This window comes from Zea mays, chromosome 9 (genome assembly GCF_902167145.1).
Source record: "Zea mays cultivar B73 chromosome 9, Zm-B73-REFERENCE-NAM-5.0, whole genome shotgun sequence".
Classification (NCBI taxonomy): Eukaryota; Viridiplantae; Streptophyta; class Magnoliopsida; order Poales; family Poaceae; genus Zea; species Zea mays.
The window spans coordinates 97,220,945-97,242,789 of NC_050104.1; the positions used below are offsets into that span (position 1 = coordinate 97,220,945).

At 52.4% G+C, this 21,845-nt stretch overlaps 1 pseudogene; it reads left to right on the forward strand.

Annotated features, from left to right (window-relative positions):
• The first annotated feature begins 20,114 nt into the window (after positions 1-20,114).
• Positions 20,115-21,217, forward strand: LOC103640097 (acidic leucine-rich nuclear phosphoprotein 32-related protein 2-like; annotated as a pseudogene).
• The last annotated feature ends 628 nt before the right edge of the window (positions 21,218-21,845 follow it).

Consider the following 21,845-nt stretch of genomic DNA (forward strand, 5'->3'; position numbering starts at 1 on the left):
GTTGGCTGCCCTTGCCCGAGGCTGGGCTCGGGCGAGGCGTGATCGAGTCCCTCGAATGGACCGACCCTTGACTTAGTCGCACCCATCAGGCCTTTGCAGCTTTGTGCTGATGGGGGTTACCAGCTGAGAATTAGGAGTCTTGAGGGTACCCCTAATTATGGTCCCCGACAGTAGCCCCCGAGCCTCGAAGGGAGTGTTAATACTCGCTTGGAGGCTTTTGTCGCACTTTTTTGCAAGGGGACCAGCCTTTCTCGGTTGCGTTTTGTTCCGGTGGGTGCGCGTAAGCGCACCCGCTGGGTGTAGCCCCCGAGGCCTCGGAGGAGTGGTTTGACTCCTCCGAGGTCTTAATGCCTCGCGCAATGCTTCGGCTGGTCTGGTCGTTCCCTCATGCGAGCTGGCCGTAGCCCGGGTGCACGGTCGGGTCCCAAGTTCTCGGGCTGGTATGTTGACGCTGTCAACGGTTTGGCCGGAGCCGGGTTTGCGAGAGCAGCCCCCGAGCCTCTGCACAGGGCGAGAGGATGGTCAAGGGCAGACTCGACTTTTTTACATACGCCCCTGCGTCGCCTTTCCGCAAGGAGGAGGGGGGGAAAGCGCCATGTTGCCCTCGGAGGGCGCCGAACATGGTGTCTCCGGTGAGCTGCTGGCGGGTAATCCGAGTGGACGCTCGTGCCCCATTTGTTAGGGGTCGGCTAGAGGCCCGGTGGCGCGCTCAAAAGTACCTGCGGGTGATCTGCCGGACCCGGTCCCCTTTCGACGGGGTCCGAGGGCTCGATGCCTCCCTCTGATGGGATTCCGTTACAAGATCGTTCCCGCTGGTCTCGAAAATGTCCTAGGGTACCTCGGGAGTGTAGCCCGAGCCTTGGTTGTGTATCGAACGTACCCAGGGTCATCCCTCGCTCTATGTCTGAGGCGACTGTGAACCCTTCGAGGGCCAGCCTACGAACCCCTGATCAGTAGTGGGCGCGGAGCCCGAGTGGCCTGAGGCGGCCGTTGAACCCTTCCGAGGGGTCGGCCTTCGAACCTCTGACCAGTAGTGGGTGTGGAGCCCACGCGCTCTGCGGCGGCTGTTAAACCCCTCCGAGGGGCCAGCCTTTGAACCTCTGATCAGTAGGGAGGCTCGGGGCCTGTTTCCTTCACGGAGAAGGATCCTTTTCGGGGTATCCCCCTTTCCCGGTACCTGCTGTAAGAGAGAGAAAGAGGAAAAGGATACGAAATCGAATGACGTGGCGTACCTTTTTTTGACGCGGTCATTATGGCGAAGGCGAAGCGTCGCTTGCTTCCCCTGCCAGAGGCGCCGCCTGTCCCGCCGCAGAGTTAATGCGATGGGGCGAGTGGTTCGCGAGGTGGCCGTTGCGCGTGCGTGAGCCGTTCGAGGAACGGAACACGGGCGCGCCGTCTTCACGCTGTGAGAGAGGGTTCTCTCACTGCCCTTGGATGGGACATAAGCTTGGCTGACGACGTGACCGCTGCTCCTGCCCACCTGCCACCGCCATTACTGCCGGCCCATTTCTGGCCGTATTGACCGTCGCGCCAGGCTGGCACTGCTGGGTCGTACGCAGGGTTGCCTCGAGTCACGGTACTGGTTCCGCAGTCGAGGAGGCGTGGTAGTGGTGCGAGTGGCGGTGCAGTTGCTCGCACGCAGCAACCGGCGCACCGGTTGCATGACACGTGGGCCTGGGCCTCCATGCTGGGTGTGTTGGAAGTCGGAGGGGCGCGCCCACTTGGCGCGGTTGCATGCCGCCTGCACAGCTGTCCGCCCTTTCACCCGCTGGTCTGGGCGAAAGTGGAGGGACGCTTGTAACCGCCGGGCGGTTGCATGCACCGCGCGCGGCGGTTTGGCTTCTTCTGCTCTAGGCCAGCTTGCATGACGCGTGGGACCCAGCCCCGCGCCATAGGGGGAGGACCTTGGATCGTGTTGGAGAAGACTCAGCCCACGACGGCTGGGGACGCAAGTAGGGAGAGTCGCCTTTAAAAGGAGGGTGACCCCCTTGAAAGGCGACCATGTCTTCGCGCTCCCTTATGCATCGTGTCTTTCCACCTTCCGAGCCCCCGGATGGGGGACACCCGCAATCCTTTCGCCTTGTCGTTGGAGGAACGCAACTTCGTGGAAGTTGGTACCTTTCAGCCATCGTTCGGCTTCAAGGATTTTCATCAGTCAACCCGGCTGCATCCCTTCACCGGTGGTCACCCAAGACGGTGACCACCAGCCCCTGGGTGGGGAGAAGCAAGCCGGGCTGCGATCTTGGTCCCGCCCTCAGCTTCAAGGATGTTCATCATCCTTGGTGGGGCGGAGGACGGGCTGAGCCGGAGCTCTACCTCCCGTGCGGGTTCGTGGGTCAGCCTCTCCTTCAGCATTCGAGGGAGAGGGCGCTCACTGGCCCTGCGAGAGGGGCGGACTTCGACAACGCGGGGCTGGTCGACGGCGGGCGTCGTCAGCTTCAGCGCGTTGGGCTCGCCGGCTTGACTCCCGGTGCCCCCTCCTGTCGCAAGGGCGGTTGTCGCGCCGCGCGCACGGGAGGACCACCCAAGACGTCGCGTGCTGCTAGGGCGGCGTTCGTGTTCTGGGGCTGTCCTGCCTTTGCACCGGTACGGCGCCTCTGCGCGGAGGTCGGTGCTCCACTCGTCCGGGAGGATCTGAGTGGGGATCTGCCGGAGGGCTGACGGCTCCTGTCGTCGGTGCCGAGGTGGGGGCGGCTCGAGAAGTCCCCATCGCCGATGGGATCACCGCCACCATCCGCGCTTCAGGCCTCCAGCTCTTTGTACTTGTCCTCGCCCCTCGAGCGTCGGCGTGGGCGAGGGCAAGGTTGCAGCGGCGTCCGCCCTGACGCCATTGCTGCTGCAGTTCGGCCACCCGCAGCGGGGGCCGTTGTCGCTGCTGCTGGAGCGGGCGACGGTGAGCCGTCCGTCGGCCTTCTGTTGCTCCGCAGGCCCCCCAATCGTGTGGGGTTGTTCGTACCTGCGGAGGTGGAACCGGGGTTCCGTTTGTAATGGCATCTTGAATGCCGGTGTTTTGTTCATCGTGGCTGTCGGGGCCTGAACATGTATGTATTTTTGGCGCGGAGCCGTGTTTTTTCCTCATTTTCGAGCACTAAGACTCGCCTGTTGGTTATCTGAACCGCTTCACCAAGCGTGAGTCGCCCCGTGCAAAGGTGACGAGTGAGGTATCCGTATTCCGGAGGCGTAGGAGTCCCTCGGCTGGTCGACCTTGCTGTTCGAGGCTTCTCTTGCTTAGTTAAAGGAACCCCTCGGCCGCTCTTCGATGAGCCGAGGCCAGGGGTAGCGGTGTCAGCACGGACAGAGGCAGAGTTGGCTCATAAAGAAGACTTGGCCGGCCAGGGCCTGGCCGGGTCGTCCACTGGCGGGACCGTCGCCGGAATTGAGTTGCCGAGGCCTCCGGCCGGGCTGATGTCTTCGGGGGACAGCTGGCCGAGGCCTCGGGGTGACCGGCCGAGCCGTCTGCTCGAGCCGGATTCCTGGAGAAGACCCTGGCTGTGATGGCCCGGGCGTGGTGCTGATGTCGTCCTTCAGAGTGGAGATCCTCGGACCGCGCCGCCGTCCGAGGCTAGGTCGGACCTCGCCGAAGGTGTAGTTGGCGCCGAGGGTGCTGCTGCTCCCTTCAACTGTCAAGATCCGAGCCTGCAGGATCGGATTATCTTGTAGCGTGTGTTTTCTGCGGCCGCCGAGGCCCAAACACACCATCGTCGTGTTGTAAAGCTGCGCTTCTTTTCCTCTTGTTTCGAATATCTAGACTTTTTCGTCGGTAACAGAATTGTCTGTGCGAGCGAGAGTTGCTTTTCATGGAAGGTGATGAGTGAGGTATCCGTATCCCGGAGGCGTAGGAATCCCTCGGCTCGGTCGGCCTTGCCGCTTACACGCACTCTTGCTCGTCCATAGGGTTCTGTCATCGACGCAGTCGAGAAGGCCCGAAGAATCGCTTCGGCAGAGGAGCTTTCGAGCGTGAAGACTTGTTCGGTCCGCAGAGTCACTTATCCGAATGCGAGTTACTTATCGCAGAAGGTGATGAGTGAGGTATCCGTATCCCGGAGGCGTAGGAGTCCCTCGGCTCGGTCAACCTTGGCTGCTTACGTGTACTCCGTCGTTTTCAGGATCCACTTTCGAAGTAGTCAAAAAGCACGAAAGACATTCTGACAGAAAGGATCTTTTTTCGAGGAAAATTTCGACGCAGAAGGGGTTCCCCCCTTTTAGCCCCCGAGGGAGGGTCGGGCTTTGCCGAGGCAAGGCTGACCCTTCCTTGATGACTAAACTTTGCGTGGGAACGAGGTATACGAACAACTTGAAAGCATCTTAAGGGTAGAAGTGACATAGCTGTTGGATGTTCCAAGCGTTGCTGTAGACCTCGCCTTGGCTGTTGGCCAGCTTGTACGTTCCGGGCTTCAGAACTTTGGCGATGACGAACGGCCCTTCCCAGGGAGGCGTGAGCTTGTGCCGCCCTCGGGCGTCTTGTCGCAGCCGAAGCACCAGGTCGCCCACCTGGAGGTCTCGGGACCGAACCCCTCGGGCGTGGTAGCGTCGCAGGGACTGTTGGTACCGCGCCGAGTGTAGTAAGGCCATGTCCCGAGCCTCTTCCAGCTGGTCCCATGAGTCTTCTCGACTAGCTTGATTGCTTTGGTCGGCGTAGGCCCTCGTCCTTGGGGAACCGTATTCTAAGTCTGTGGGCAAGATGGCGTCGGCCCCATAGACTAGAAAGAACGGCGTGAAGCCCGTGGCTCGGCTCGGTGTTGTCCTTAGACTCCAGACCACCGAGGGGAGTTCCTTCATCCATCGCTTGCCGAAATTGTTGAGGTCGTTGTAGATCCGAGGCTTGAGTCCTTGTAGAATCATGCCGTTGGCACGCTCTACTTGCCCATTCGTCATGGGGTGAGCCACGGCGGCCCAGTCCACCCGGATGTGGTGATCCTCGCAGAAGTCCAGGAACTTTCTGCCGGTGAACTGGGTGCCGTTGTCGGTGATGATGGAGTTTGGGACCGCAAAGCGATGGATGATGTTGGTGAAGAACGCCAACGCCTGTTCGGACCTGATGCTGTTTAGGGGTCGGACCTCGATCCACTTGGAGAATTTGTCGATGGCGACCAATAGGTGCGTGTAGCCCCCGGGTGCCTTCTGCAAGGGGCCGACGAGGTCCAGACCCCACACAGCAAAAGGCCAGGTGATGGGTATCGTCTGCAGGGCCTGAGCGGGCAGGTGGGTCTGCCTTGCGTAGAACTGACACCCTTCGCAGGTGCGGACAATTCTAGTGGCGTCAGCCACCGCCGTCGGCCAGTAGAAACCTTGTCGAAAGGCGTTTCCAACAAGGGCTCGAGGTGCTGCGTGATGGCCGCAAGCCCCCGAGTGTATCTCTTGTAGGAGCTCCTGGCCTTCGGCGATGGAAATGCATCGCTGGAGGATGCCTGAGGGGCTGCGGTGGTAGAGTTCCTTCCCGTCCCCAGCAAGACAAACGACTTGGCGCGCCGCGCCAACCGCCGAGCTTCGGCTCGGTCGAGGGGTAGCTCTCCTCGGTGGAGATATTGCAGGTACGGGGTCTGCCAGTTTCGATTAGGCGTGACCCCGCTTCGCTCCTCCTCGATGCGTAGTGCCTCACCCTCGAGGGCCGAGGGTACCTTGGGCCGAACCGAGGGTGCCTCGGGCTGGACCGAGGGTGCCTCGGACCGAGCCGAGGGCACCTCGGACTGAGCCGAGGGTGCCTCAGGTTGGGCCGAGGGTGCCTCGGGCCGAGCCGAGGGTACCTCGGACTGAGCCGAGGGTGCCTCAGGCTCGGCCGAGGCCTTCTCGGGCTCGGGCGTGTCGTCGGTCTTGACGGAGGGTTGATGCAGGTCTCGGGAGAAGACGTCCGGGGGAACCGTTGTTCGCCCCGAGGCTATTTTAGCCAGCTCGTCCGCAGTCTCGTTGTAGTGTCGGCCGATGTGGTTGAGCTCGAGCCCGTAGAACTTGTCTTCCAGGCGCCGAACCTCATCGCAGTAGGCTTCCATCTTCGGGTCGCGGCAGTGGGAGTTCTTCATGACTTGGTTGATGACGAGTTGCGAGTCACCGCGAGCGTCGAGGCGTCGGACCCCTAGCTCGATGGCGATGCGCAACCCGTTGACCAGAGCCTCGTACTCAGCCACATTGTTGGACGCCGGGAAGTGGAGGCGTAGCACGTAGCGTAGGTGCTTCCCGAGGGGCGAGATGAAGAGCAGGCTTGCGCCTGCTCCTGTCTTCATCAGCGACCCATCAAAGAACATGGTCCAGAGTTCCGGTTGGATCGGAACTGTGGGGAGCTGGGTGTCGACCCATTCAGCCATGAAGTCCGCCAAGACCTGGGACTTGATGGCCTTCCGAGGGGCGAACGAGATCGCTTCGCCCATGATTTCCATCGCCCACTTTGCAATTCTACCCGAGGCCTCTCGGCACTGGATGATCTCCCCCAGGGGGAAGGATGACACCACAGTTACCGGATGAGACTCGAAGTAGTGTCGCAACTTCCGTCGCGTCAGGATCACTGCGTATAGCAGCTTCTGAATTTGTGGGTAGCGGATCTTGGTCTCGGACAGTACCTCGCTGATGAAGTAGACTGGCCTCTGAACGGGCAATGCATACCCCTCTTCTCGTCTCTCAACCACAATCGCGGCGCTAACCACCTGAGTGGTCGCGGCGACGTAGATCAAGAGGGCTTCTCCGGCAGCGGGAGGAACCAAGATGGGCGCGTTTGTAAGGAGCGCCTTTAGGTTCCCGAGGGCTTCCTCGGCTTCAGGGGTCCAAGTGAAGCACTCGGCCTTCCTTAAGAGGCGGTACAGAGGTAGGCCTCTTTCGCCGAGGCGCGAGATGAAGCGGCTCAGAGCCGCAAGGCATCCCGTGACTCTCTGTACGCCTTTCAAGTCCTTGACGGGCCCCATGCTGGTGATGGCCGCGATCTTCTCTGGGTTGGCCTCGTTGCCCCGCTCGGAGACGATGAACCCCAAGAGCATGCCTCGGGGAACCCCGAAGACACACTTCTCGGGATTAAGCTTCACGCCTTTCGCCTTGAGACATCGGAATGTCACTTCAAGGTCGGAAAGGAGGTCGGAGGCTTTCCTCGTCTTGACTATGATGTCATCGACGTAGGCCTCGACCGTCCGGCCAATGTGTTCGCCGAACACATGGTTCATGCACCGTTGGTATGTCGCACCCGCATTCCTCAAGCCGAACGGCATGGTGACATAGCAGTACATGCCGAAGGGTGTGATGAAAGAAGTCGCGAGCTGGTCAGACTCTTTCATCCTGATTTGGTGATACCCTGAGTAGGCATCGAGGAAAGACAGGGTTTCGCACCCAGCAGTGGAGTCCACAATTTGGTCGATGCGAGACAAAGGGTATGGAACCTTCGGACATCTTTGTTTAGACCAGTGTAGTCTACACACATCCGCCATTTCCCTCCTTTCTTTCTCACAAGCACAGGGTTGGCAAGCCATTCAGGATGGAATACCTCTTTGATGAACCCTGCCGCCATTAGCTTGTGGATCTCCTCGCCTATGGCTCTGCGCTTTTCTTCGTCGAATCGGCACAGAGGCTGCTTCATGGGTCGGGCTCCATCTCGGATATCCAGCGAGTGCTCGGCGACATCCCTCGGTATGCCGGGCATGTCCGAGGGACTCCACGCGAAAACGTCGGTGTTTGAGCGGAGAAAGTCGATGAGCAATGCTTCCTATTTGGGATAGAGCTCGGAGCCGATCCGGATCTGCTTGGAGGCGTCGCTGCTGGGGTCGAGGGGGACGGACTTAACCGTCTCCGCTGGCTCGAAGTTGCCGGCGTGGTGCTTCACGTCTGGCACCTCCTTAGAGAGGCTCTCCAGGTCGGCGATGAGGGCCTCGGATTCGGCGAGGGCCTCGGCGTACTCCACGCACTCCACGTCGCATTCGAACGCGTGTCGGTACGTGGGGCTGACGGTGATGACCCCGTTGGGGCCCGGCATCTTGAGCTTGAGGTAGGTGTAGTTGGGGACGGCCATGAACTTCGCGTAGCATGGCCTCCCCAGTACTGCGTGGTAGGTTCCTCGGAACCCGACCACCTCGAACGTGAGGGTCTCCCTTCGGAAGTTGGAGGGTGTCCCAAAGCAGACGGGAAGATCGAGTTGTCCGAGGGGCTGGACGCGTTTCCCGGGGATGATCCCGTGGAAAGGCGCAGCGCCTGCTCGGACCGAGGACAGATCAACACGCAGGAGCCCGAGGGTCTCGGCGTAGATGATGTTGAGGCTGCTGCCTCCGTCCATGAGGACCTTGGTGAGCCTGACATCGCCGATGACGGGGTCGACAACGAGCAGGTATTTCCCCGGGCTCGGCACGTGGTCGGGGTGGTCGGCTTGGTCGAAGGTGATGGGCTTGTCGGACCAGTCTAGGTAGACTGGCGCCGCCACCTTCACCGAACAGACCTCCCGACGCTCTTGCTTGCGGTGCCGAGCCGAGGCGTTCGCCGCTTGCCCACCGTAGATCATGAAGCAATCGCGGATCTCAGGGAACTCTCCTGCCTGGTGATCTTCCTTCTTATCGTTGTCGCGAGCCCTGCCACCCTCCGCGGGTGGCCCGGACCTGTGGAAGTGGCGCTGAAGCATGCCGCACTCCTCAAGGGTGTGCTTAACGGGCCCCTGATGATAGGGGCATGGTTCCTTGAGCATCTTGTCGAAGAGGTTGGCACCTCCGGGGGGTTTCCGAGGGTTCTTGTACTCGGCGGCGGCGACAAGGTCCGCGTCGGCGGCGTCGCGTTTCGCTTGCGACTTATTCTTGCCTTTCTTCTTGGCACCGCGCTGAGTTGACGCCTCGGGAGCATCTTCCGGTGGGCGGCCCTGGGGCTGCTTGTCCTTCCGGAAGATAGCCTCAACCGCCTCCTGGCCAGAGGCGAACTTGGTGGCGATGTCCATCAGCTCGCTCGCCCTGGTGGGGGTCTTGCGACCCAGCTTGCTTACCAGGTCGCGGCAGGTGGTGCCGGCGAGGAACGCGCCGATGACATCTGAATCGGTGATGTTGGGCAGCTCGGTGCGCTACTTCGAGAATCGTTGGATGTAGTCCCGGAGAGACTCTCCCGGCTACTGTCGGCAGCTTCGGAGGTCCCAGGAATTTCCAGGGCGCATGTATGTGCCCTGGAAATTGCCGGCGAAGGCTTGGACCAGGTCGTCCCAGTTGGAGATCTGCCCCGGAGGCAGGTGCTCCAACCAGGCGCGAGCGGTGTCGGAGAGGAACAGGGGGAGGTTGCGGATGATGAGGTTGTCATCGTCCGTTCCACCCAGTTGGCAGGCCAGCCGGTAGTCCACGAGCCACAGTTCTGGTCTCGTCTCCCCCGAGTACTTTGTGATAGTAGTCGGGGTTCAGAACCGGGTCGGGAACGACGCCCATCGTATGGCGCGGCTGAAAGCCTGCGGACCGGGTGGTTCGGGCGAGGGACTCCGATCCTCCCCGCTGTCGTAGCGTCCCCCACGCCTGGGGTGGTAGCCTCGGCGCACCCTCTCGTCGAGGTGGGCCCGACGGTTGCGATGATGGTGCTCGTTGCCGAGGCGACCCGGGGCCACAGGCGCTGTGTCGCGCGTGCGCACGGTGTGGACCGAGGCTTCCCGCATGAATCGGGAAGTCGCGGCGCGATGTTCCGAGGGGTACCCCTGCCTTCGGGAGGTGGAGCTTTCGGCCCGTCGGACCGCGGCGTCCTCCAGGAGATTCTTGAGCTCTCCCTGAATTCGCCGCCCCTCGGTGGTTGATGGCTCCGGCATCGCGCGGAGAAGCATTGCCGCTGCAGCCAGGTTCTGGTCGACTCCACTGGAAGTGGGTGGCGGCCTTACCCTGACATCGTCGGCGATGCGGTGCTGGATACCCTGGGGTAGATGACGCACTTCTCCGGCCGAAGGTTGGCCCGCCCATTCCTGCCCGACGTCCCAGCGGATCGGCTCAAGTGTTCCTGCTCCCTCGTCGAGCCTGGCCTGCACCCCGCGGATTTGCTCGAGCTGTGGGTCATGACCCCCCGCCGGAACGGGGACCACAGCTAGCTCCCGTAAGATGTCAACGCGAGGCACAGGCCTAGGGAGATCACTGTTCTCCGGCATACCAAGATGGTTGCCTTCGTTGGGACCCCCTAGATCGACGTGGAAACATTCACGACTTGGGCCGCAGTCCTCGTCGCCGAGGCTGCGGCTACCGTCAGAATAGTCGGAAAGGCAGTAGTCGCATGCTGTCATGAAGTCCCGCATGGCACTGGGGTTACCAAGTCCGGAGAAATCCCAACAGAAGTCGGGCGCGTCATCTTCCTCGGACCCCGAGGGCCCGTAGGTCGAGACGTCCGTCAGCCGGTCCCAGGGTGACCGCATACGATACCCCAGAGGGTTTGGACTCGCCTCTACGAGAGCGTCCACCAAAGCGAAGTCGCTTGGCGGGTCGAGGCTGAATCCAAAAGGCGTGAGATGGGAATCGGTTGGTACCTCTTGGTCGACGGGCGGTGACGAAGTCACGTCAGGGACTGACTGCACCGTCGTCTCAGGTACGAGGGTGACGCCCAGCAAGTCCTTCGCGAGCGTGCTGGCGTCGTCCGTTTGCTTGGGATTGGCGCGTTGCGGGGAGACGGCGCTCGTCTTCGTCTCAGACGCGAGGTCGATGCTCGACGTGCCCCCCGTTGGGGCGCCGGCGCCGTCGACTCGCTCGACAGCCGACGAGGTGCCGCCTCCTGCTTGGCCTTGGTTGCCCCGCCTCCTCCTCCGTCGGCGGGGGTAGGGGTGGGCATTTTAAAACCGAAAACCAAACCCGAACCCGAACCGAACCCGAATAGACCGAATTGTCGGTCTATTCGGGTTTTCGGGTTCGGGTTCGGTTCCTATTTGTGCTATATTTCGGGGTATGGGTTCGGGTTCGGTTCCTAACCTTTAAAACTCGAATAGACTTAATAACCCGAAATATAAAAAGCTCTTAATATGTGATAGTATTATTATATGATTTATGAACTTATTAGCTAGAAATAATGATATCATCTTAACAATAGTATATATATATATCTTTGTATGCTAATTTTTATAGTCACTTGTTGTATCTCAATTATGCAAAATGGGTTACAACTGTCTATTCACTGATATAGGTGTCACTGTCTTTAGAAGAAGTGATGATTCAATAGCATTTAAGGGTGTGTTAGAGGGTCAGCTATACTTAGTAGATTTTGATAGAGCTGAACTCGACACATGCTTAATTGCTAAGACTAACATGGGTTGGCTCTAGCACCGCCGACTAGCCCATGTTGGGATGAAGAATCTTCATAAGCTTCTAAAGGGAGAGCACATTTTAGGACTAACCAATGTTCATTTTGAGAAAGACAGGATTTGTAGCGCATGCCAGGCAGGAAAGCAAGTTGGAGCCCATCATCCACACAAGAACATCATGACGACCGACATGCCACTAGAGCTCCGACACATGGACCTATTCGGCCCGATTGCTTACATAAGCATCGGCGGGAGTAAGTACTGTCTAGTTATTGTGGATGATTATTCTCGCTTCACTTGGGTGTTCTTTTTGCAGGAAAAATGACAAACCCAAGAGACCTTAAAGGGATTCTTGAGACGGGCTCAAAATGAGTTTGGCTTAAGGATCAAGAAAATAAGAAGCGACAACGGGACGGAGTTCAAGAACTCTCAAATTGAAGGCTTCCTTGAGGAGGAGGGCATCAAGCATGAGTTCTCTTCTCCCTACACGCCACAACAAAATGGTGTAGTGGAGAGGAAGAATCGAACTCTTTTGGACATGGCAAGAACCATGCTTGATGAGTACAAGACTTCGGATCAGTTTTGGGCCGAGGCGGTCAACACCGCCTGCTACGCCATCAACCGGTTGTATCTACACCAAATCCTCAAGAAGACATCATACGAACTCCTAACCGGTAAAAAGCCCAATATTTCATATTTTAGAGTCTTTGGTAGCAAATGTTTTATTCTTGTTAAGAGAGGTAGAAAATCTAAATTTGCTCCTAAGACTGTAGAAGGCTTTTTACTAGGATATGATTCAAACACAAGGGCATATAGAGTCTTTAACAAGTCCACTGGACAAGTTGAAGTTTCTTGTGACGTTGTGTTTGATGAGACTAACGGCTCTCAAGTAGAGCAAGTTGATCTTGATGAGATAGGTATTGAAGAGGCTCTATGCATCGCGCTAAGGAACATGTCCATTGGGGATGTGTGTCCTAAGGAATCCGAAGAGCCTCCAAATGCACAAGATCAACCATCCTCCTCCACGCAAGCATCTCCACCAACTCAAAATGAAGAAGAGGCTCAAGTTGATGAAGTAGAAAATCAAGAAGATGAGTCACCTCAAGATGATGGGAATGATCAAGGGGGAGATGCAAATGGTCAAGAAAAGGAGGATGAGCAAGAACCAAGGCCGCCACACCCAAGAGTCCACCAAGCAATCCAACGAGATCACCCCGTTGACACCATCCTCGGCGACATTCATAAGGGGGTAACTACTAGATCTCGTGTTGCACATTTCTGTGAGCATTACTCTTTTGTTTCCTCTATTGAGCCACACAGGGTAGAGGAAGCACTCCAAGATTCGGATTGGGTGGTGGCAATGCAAGAGGAGCTCAACAACTTCACTAGGAATGAGGTATGGCATTTAGTTCCACGTCCTAACCAAAATGTTGTAGGAACCAAATGGGTCTTCCGCAACAAGCAAGACGAGCATGGTGTGGTGACAAGGAACAAAGCTCGACTTGTGGCCAAAGGATACTCCCAAGTCGAAGGTTTGGATTTCGGTGAAACCTATGCACCCGTAGCTAGGCTTGAGTCAATTCACATATTATTGGCCTATGCTACTTACCATGGCTTTAAGCTTTATCAAATGGACGTAAAAAGTGCCTTCCTCAATGGACCAATCAAGGAAGAGGTCTATGTTGAGCAACCTCCCGGCTTTGAAGACAGTAAGTATCCTAACCATGTCTATAAGCTCTCTAAGGCGCTTTATGGGCTCAAGCAAGCCCCAAGAGCATGGTATGAATGCCTTAGAGATTTTCTTATTGCAAATGGATTCAAAGTCGGAAAGGCCGATCCTACGCTCTTTACTAAAACACTTGAGAATGATTTGTTTGTATGCCAAATTTATGTTGATGATATTATATTTGGGTCTACTAACGAATCTACTTGTGAAGAGTTTAGTAGGATCATGACACAGAAATTCGAGATGTCTATGATGGGGGAGTTGAAGTACTTCTTAGGATTTCAAGTGAAGCAACTCCAAGAGGGCACCTTCATTAGCCAAACAAAGTATACACAAGACATTCTCAACAAGTTTGGGATGAAGGATGCCAAGCCCATCAAGACACCCATGGGAACTAATGGGCATCTCGACCTCGACACGGGAGGTAAGTCCGTGGATCAAAAGGTATACCGGTCGATGATAGGCTCTTTACTCTATTTATGTGCATCTCGACCGGATATTATGCTTTCCGTATGCATGTGTGCAAGATTCCAAGCCGACCCTAAGGAAGCTCACCTTACGGCCGTAAAACGAATCTTGAGATATTTGGCTTATACTCCTAAGTTTGGGCTTTGGTATCCTAGGGGATCCACTTTTGATTTGATTGGTTATTCGGATGCCGATTGGGCGGGGTGCAAAATCAATAGGAAGAGCACATCGGGGACTTGCCAGTTCTTGGGAAGATCCTTGGTGTCTTGGGCTTCAAAGAAGCAAAATTCGGTCGCTCTTTCCACCGCCGAAGCCGAGTACATTGCCGCAGGTCATTGTTGCGCGCAATTGCTTTGGATGAGGCAAACCCTGCGGGACTACGGTTACAAATTAACCAAAGTCCCTTTGCTATGTGATAATGAGAGTGCAATCAAGATGGCGGATAATCCTGTCGAGCATAGCCGCACTAAACACATAGCCATTCGGTATCATTTTCTTAGGGATCACCAACAAAAGGGAGATATCGAGATTTCATACATTAATACTAAAGATCAATTAGCCGATATCTTTACCAAGCCTCTTGATGAACAAACTTTTAACAAACTTAGGCATGAGCTAAATATTCTTGATTCTAGGAACTTCTTTTGTTGATTTGCACACATAGCCCTTTTATATACCTTTGATCATATCTCGTTCATATGCTATGACTAATGTGTTTTTCCAAGAGAATTTCAAACAAGTCATAGGAATATTGAAAGGGAATTGGAGTCTTCGGCGAAGACAAAGGCTTCCACTCCGTAACTCATCCTTCGCCATCGCTCCAAGAGACTCTCCATTCTTGGGGGAGAAAGCATGAGCACAAAGCAAAGGACTCCATCTTTTGGTATAATCTTCACTCATTTGTTTTGACCAAAGAAGGAGAATGTAATCCGAGGGCTCTAATGATTCCGTTTTTGGCGATTCATGCTAAAGGGGGAGAAAGTAAGAGCCCAAAGCAAAAGGACCGCACCACCACCACCAATTTCAAAAATTTCGTGTTCCAAGAATATTACCAATTGATTTCCTATTATGTTCAAAAGGGGGAGAAAGTAGTATTTCAAAAATATATCAAAACCCTCTTGAACACTAAGAGGAGGATCTCATTTAGGGGGAGTTTTGTTTAGTCAAAGGAAAAGCATTTGAAACAGGGGAGAAAATTTCAAATCTTGAAAATGCTTCTCAAAATCTTATTCATTTACCTTTGACTATTTGCAAAAGAACTTTGAAAAGGATTTACAAAAGAGTTTGCAAAAACAAAACATGTGGTGCAAGCGTGGTCCAAAATGTTAAATAAGAAAGAAACGATCCATGCATATCTTGTAAGTAGTTTTATTGGCTCAATTCCAAGCAACCTTTACACTTACATTATGCAAACTAGTTCAATTATGCACTTCTATATTTGCTTTGGTTTGTGTTGGCATCAATCACCAAAAAGGGGGAGATTGAAAGGGAATTAGGCTTACACCTAGTCCCTAAATAATTTTGGTGGTTGAATTGCCCAACACAAATAATTGGACTAACTAGTTTGCTCTAGTGTATAAGTTATACAGGTGCTAAAGGTTCACACTTAGCCAATAAAAGGACCAAGAGTTGGGTTCAACAAAAGAGCAAAGGGTCAACCGAAGACACCTCTGGTCTGGCGCACCGGACTGTCCGGTGTGCCACCGGACAGTGTCCGGTGCACCAGAGGACTCCGACTCGAACTCGCCACCTTCGGGAATTTCTTAGGCCGGCGCGCTATAATTCACCGGACTGTCCGGTGTACACCGGACAGTGTCCGGTGCTCCAAGGAAGCGCGGCCCCCGGAACTCGCCAGCCTCGGGAACGCGCAGCAGCCGCTCCGCTATAATTCACCGGACATGTCCGGTGTGCACCGGACTGTCCGGTGTAACAGCGGAGCAACGGCTATTTCGGCGCCAACGGCTACCTGCGGCGCAATTAATGCGCGCTGCGCGCGCACAGAAGTCAGGCGCGCCCATACTGGCGCACCGGACAAGGAACAGTGCATGTCCGGTGTGCACCGGACATCCGGGCGGGCCCACAAGTCAGAAGCTCCAACGGTCAGAATCCAACGGCAGTGATGACGTGGCGGGGGCACCGGACATGTCCGGTGTGCACCGGACTGTCCGGTGCGCCATCGAACAGACAGCCTCCCAACGACCACTTTTGGTGGTTGGGGCTATAAATACCCCAACCACCCCACCATTCATTGCATCCAAGTTTTCCACTTCTCAACCACTTACAAGAGCTAGGCATTGAATTCTAGACACACCAAAGAGATCAAATCCTCTCCAACTCCACACAAGGCTTTAGTGATTAGCGAGAGAGATTTGCCGTGTTCTTTTGAGCTCTTGCGCTTGGATTGCTTCTTTTCTTTCTCACTTGTTCTTGTGATCAAAACTACATTGTAATCAAGGCAAGAGGCACCAATTGTGTGGTGGCCCTTGCGGGGAAGTTTTTGTTCCTGGCTTTGATTTGAGAAGAGAAGCTCACTCGGTCCGAGGGACCGTTTGAGAGAGGGAAGGGTTGAAAGAGACCCGGCCTTTGTGGCCTCCTCAACGGGGAGTAGGTTTGCAAGAACCGAACCTCGGTAAAACAAATCCGCGTGTCACACTCTTCATTTGCTTGCGATTTGTTTTGCGCCCTCTCTCGCGGACTCGTTTATATTTCTAACGCTAACTCGGCTTGTAGTTGTGTTTATATTTGTAAATTTCAGTTTCACCCTATTCACCCCCTCTAGGCGACTATCAATTGTCAACAGGTAGCACTCTAGGGTAGTTAGTGGACTGACTAGAGTGTGAGATTATGCTTGTGCAACCATGTAGGCTGCCTTGTGGTGTGCAGGTGTGGAGCACAGAGATTATGGTCGACAATTGAGGTGAAGGTCATGTGGGCTCGTGCTGATGGACAGGGAGCGGTGAAGGGCGAGTGCTGGGTCTTGACTGATAGACCGGAGCAGCGGAGTGACCAGCCGTGGTGGCTAACACCTGGGACACGCACTCGCGTGAGGACATGGTGAAGTGGGCCGTGTTGCCAACGTGGTCAAGGACTGGCGGGATACGCGTCTGATCGTGGAGGATGCGCACGTGGTGCGATACTCACGACATGTTTGGTGGTTTGGGCCTCAAAACCACCAAGTGCGACGGATGGTGGGTTTTGCTGAGTTTGGGCCTCAAAACTCAGTGGCGGCGGTTCCAAAGGGATCCGGTAGCAGCACGTGGCGTGATCGCAGAGGGTGCGTCAAGGCAAAGCAACTCCTTGTGAAGGACGTGGTCGTCAGATAAAAAATCTAGGAGTTGGTCCATTTCGCCCCGATCGAGTGGATAGGCTCTTTGTAAATAGTGCTAGTTTAGGAAGTGTAAATAACCCTCTATAAATAGAGGGGTAGGCCGTTTAGTTTAGTATCACTCGACTGCTATTTGTTTTGGCTTAGGATTTAAGTACTCATATTTCCTATCCCTAGACTAATCTAGTTTTAGCCAAGGATTCACAATGATTTTGTTCTTCAACTATGATTGTGTTCTTCAATTTTAACCAGAGGAAGGGTCGCTCGTACGACCCACATGTTTTTGATCACTTCTCAATTTTAGTTTTGCACCCTTGCTAGAATTTCTGAAGTTTAGTGTTCTTGGTTTCTCCCTTTCCCTTGTCTTGTGGTTTTGTGGAGAAACTTTGAGTCCTTTTGATATATGTTCTATTTGGAGTTGATTTGTGGAGAAGTAGGGTCTTTGGATCATTGCATACACTCATATGACACAGTTCTTGGACGTGATCCGAGCAGATTTCTCTCTGATTTTGGTTTGAGAAAACCCCATCACTCACGGGATTTCTGATCTGTGGTTTGATTTCTTGTTTGTTCGGGTTCATACTTCACCAGAGAACTTATTTTACCCCATGCAAGCTGTCTATCAAATTTGAGATTATTCTGGGCATTTTTGCTTGCCCAGCACTGCCGCCAATGCCAGACCTCAGGCCGGCACTACCGCTCGTACTTCATTGTGATTTTGACTCTAATATTTTCTAGGAAGTTTGGTCTGCTATTATTAGGGGTTTTGGTGCATACAAACGACACTGGTTTGCATTGCACTCTGGTCTGCTGCTCTGAGTCCGTAGAGGGCTTTGGGGTTGAATTTTGGGATCAAAGTCACGTACTCGCAAGACGAGAATTTTTAGTGGCTCCCATTCACCCCCTCTGGTCGCCTCATCGGTCCTACAAGTTTAATTGCATATCCATGAAATACCATGATAGCTCATGTTATGTTGAGATTTTTCCATGATCTTAATTGCTAGGATAGTGCATCCTGCTTCAATTTTGATGATTCCCCTGGTGTGATTTATTTTGAGATCATTCATCTTCTTTAGATGCACTAACATGATAGGAAATTTTTAATATGGTGCTTTTACAATTCTTGTGATTTATGTTTCCTTCATTGTATTTGGTGTTGTATGAATCACTAGATTGTAGGGTGTATGCATTTAGTGTCTCACCATATGGTTATTGAGTATTAAATCGATATTTGTTTCAATTGGTATATTAAGGTGATCACTAGCTTTAGGAATATTCTCTTGTGCCATTAATGCTATAACTTGTTCTTATCCCGTTGGTTAAGTTACAAGTGTAGATCGAGATGGAAGATCAGGCACAAAGGGAATATCTTGTGAGAAGACTCTAAAATGGTGTCATTAAAGAAGAGTCTTCAACTAGTATCAACACAAAGCTACACAATGAGGTAAAACACTTGTGGCATTTATTTTTGTACCTAGATCCCCTATGGAGTTTGTATTGCTTGTCCTATGGTGTAAGGGGGAGTAAGTTAGTAATTTTGTGTGCATATCCCTGCTTCATGCCCTGTTCTCCCTTGACATCATTGTCATGCTATTTAATTATGATGTATTATGTGTTTGGTGTTTGATGTCAAATGGGGAGACATTATTGTTTAAATCTTACCTTACATGAGAGGGAAGCTTGTCTTGAGGGACAGAAGTGTTTTGGTGCATAAAGAGCTTAAAGCTTATCCTTGTAGTGAGGACAAGCTCCCTTTGTGCTCAAAGCAGGAGGGTTTCCTTAAGTATTTTTATATCTTTTAGGGAATGCATTCTTTATGTTGATATTATGTGATTTGTCGATGCACTAATTGGTGTTATGTAGTGTTGGTCACTTGATTTCAATCCCCTAAAGGTATTAAAAATCAAGACAATACAAACATGTCAAGCTTCATAGTCATCCCTCCCTTTGATCATTCTCAGAGAGAAGATAAAATGGAAGGATGGAGGTAAAAATTTTCTTATGTAAGTGGGTCATTCAAACATAAACAAAGACAAAAACAGGTAATTCACACGAAATATAGAATGTGTTGAAATCCTTCTTCCTTATTACATGAATTAGAAGATTGAACAAATACCTTCAGCTTCGTAAAAATTACAATGAGAGAGTACATAACTTACAACTTCATATAGAGAGAAAATTGAGTTTCACCCCTCCAAAAAAGTGTCCCTAGTGCATGGCATTGTTCCTCTATTTATAGGCTCGGGATTTGTTTCAGGCGAATTTACAATTATATCCTTAATCTCTATACATTAAAACTATTGTACATGTCAGGGGTAAAGTTGTCCTTCTTCTCTCGGGTTATCTCTTTGGACCTCGAAGGTGTCACACCCGGGTTCTAGGGGTGCCAAAACCCGTGCGTGAAAATAATCACCAAGTGTGCTGGGACCAAGTCTCACACATATAATGACTCATGGTATAGAAACGAATGCCACATCTTTACTATATAATAGGAGTTCTGTATAAAATAGCTAAATAATTACATCATATGCAGACAACGATCCAGCAAGCATAGTTGACTAGGAGACAACGGCCTAGATCACTCACAAACACATCACAGCATCCTTCATTTGCCTCATCCAGTGGTACCTGTTCTTGACCTGGGGGATGTGAGTACAACAAGGGTTAGCTCACATACATTCATCGCTCAACAAGTTGTGGGGAATAATGTGCATGAACTCACCAAAGGTGGGAGCTCATGTGAATTACTACTAGAAATATGCTTATTTAAGGCACACATTTTAAGACAGATATCAGTGTATTTTATAGAAGCGTCTTTTATCATATGGTGATGAGTAAGGTAAGACAGTTTGTTGGGGATCCGTCTTAAATAAAAGAGGTGTTTTGAGACAGTTACATCTTAAGAAATGTCCTATATTAATTTAAGACAGATTGTTATTGAAAATTGTCTCAAATAAATATACCTTTTGAGTCATTAAGATTGCAAGAATTGTCTTAGATTTTGGTCAGTATATTAGACACTTTTGTATATGAAACCATCTCAAATAAAGATATTATTAGAGTCGTCTAGACTATAAGAACTGTCTTAGATTTTAGTGAGTATCTAGACACTTCTAAATATGAAACGCCTTCGTATGATATTTCTAATAAGATGTATTGTGAAAAAACGTAATAAATAGTGAATTTGGCTTAGTTTGGTGATAAATATGATATAAAATGTAAAACGTATCTCTACAACTTGATATATATAGTAAAACAGACCCACATGCGACCCGATCATTAATGTGTCACACAACAGACCTAAATCATCGTTTTGTAAACTGACTTTTTATAAACTCCTCATATCCACACGGGGTGCTCTGCAAACTCCTTATTTCTATGTTCGGCCAGTAACAGAACCGATGGATCGTAGCGTCCTCTACGATCAAACATGTGAGCTTCTTCTCTAGATGGTTCACGTCGTGGCATCTTAGATACCTCTCGTCCATCTCTCACTCAAGACGATCGTCTATCTGGAAATCTTAATGAAGTTCCATGGGCCTCAAATCAAAACCGTCGATCACATCAGCCTTTCTCTTCTTCTTAAGAGCATGGGCTTTCCTCCGAAGAAAAAAACAACATGGACTAAAAGCCCAAATCAACCCACGTCCAGACGTTTGCAATTCCCCATCCATTTCCGTATGCCGTACTTCCCCATACACACTCAGCCAGGAGTTTTGCTAGGGTTCTCATCCTTCCGCCACCGCCCCTGCCCGCCGCTAGCGGCGGTGAGGATGACGCGGCGTGGGTGCGCGCCATCTCCGCCGCCACCAAGTCCACCTCGGCGCCCAAGACCCTCACCCTCGATGGCACCGTCAAGTCCTCCATGGGCGGCCTCCCCTCCGCCGCGCTCCTCGAGCGCTTCGCCACCTCCCTAGAGGAACTCTCCATCGCGGGGGTGCGCCTCTCCTCGCTCACGGGCCTGCCACGCCTCCCGGCGCTCCGGTGCCTCTCCCTCCCTGACAACCGCCTCTCGGGGTCCGCCGCCCTCGCCGCCGTCGCCGAGTCATGCGGTGCCACGCTGCGCCACCTCGACCTAGGGAACAACCGGTTCGCAGAGGTCCAGGAGCTCGCGCCGCTTGCCGGGGTCCGGGTCGAGTCACTTGACCTGTTCTAGTGCCCCGTCACCAAGGTCAAGGGGTACAGGGAGGAGGTCTTCGCGCTGATTCCCAGCCTCAAGTACCTTGATGGCGCTGACGCTGAGGGCAACGAGCGTTTGGAGACGGATGACGACGAGGACGAGGAGGAGGACGACGAGGGAGAAGAAGGGGCGGAGGGAGAGGAGGAGGGCGATGAGGATGATGGAGAGGAAGAAGATGACGAGGACGGTGAAGGGGACGAAGAAGAAGAAGGTGATGAGGAGGTGATGGTTTACTCTAAATCTCTCTTTTTTTATCGGTCAATATCTGTATTCAGTATTGTGTTTCGATATGATGCGCTTCAACTCCTGTACCTGAGTAACTGACAAGTGGCAGTGCAATTCAACACTTAAGCTGACAACTCCCAACTAGAAAAAACAATGGGCTGTAAAATCATGTGCTGATGAATTTGTAAGTTTCGATTGATGAAGATAGTTACATGGATATTATTTCAGATAATTGATCTACTGTTACTAATAATGTAACATTGCTAGATTGAGGATGTATGATGCTATCTTGGAGGTATTACATTTGCGCGAGTGCCATTGTTAGTTAAATGTCGTTGTACTGCATACAATTCATTTACTTGTGGACAACTTTTCTTTGGTAGGTTCCTGCATGTATCAATGTGAATTCATTTGTTTTCTTTTATTCATGTTTGCTTCTGTGCCATCCATCAAGTTGTGTACACTCTCATATTTTTTTGGCATTCATTGCTGTTGATTTCTGCATGAGATGAGTAATTGTTGGTGTCTTATCCAATAGGAAAACCATGGGATTGTATATTTGTTTGTTTTTTGGTGCATGGAAGCAAACCTTGTGCAAGGTTATAAAAAGTATGTCATATTTGCATCAAGTGAAGGTGCATTGTTCTAAATGAAATATTATTCTATCTGTTAGCAATTTCATTATTCCTAGAATGTATAGTGTTCTGGGTCTTTCCTGCTTGATCTT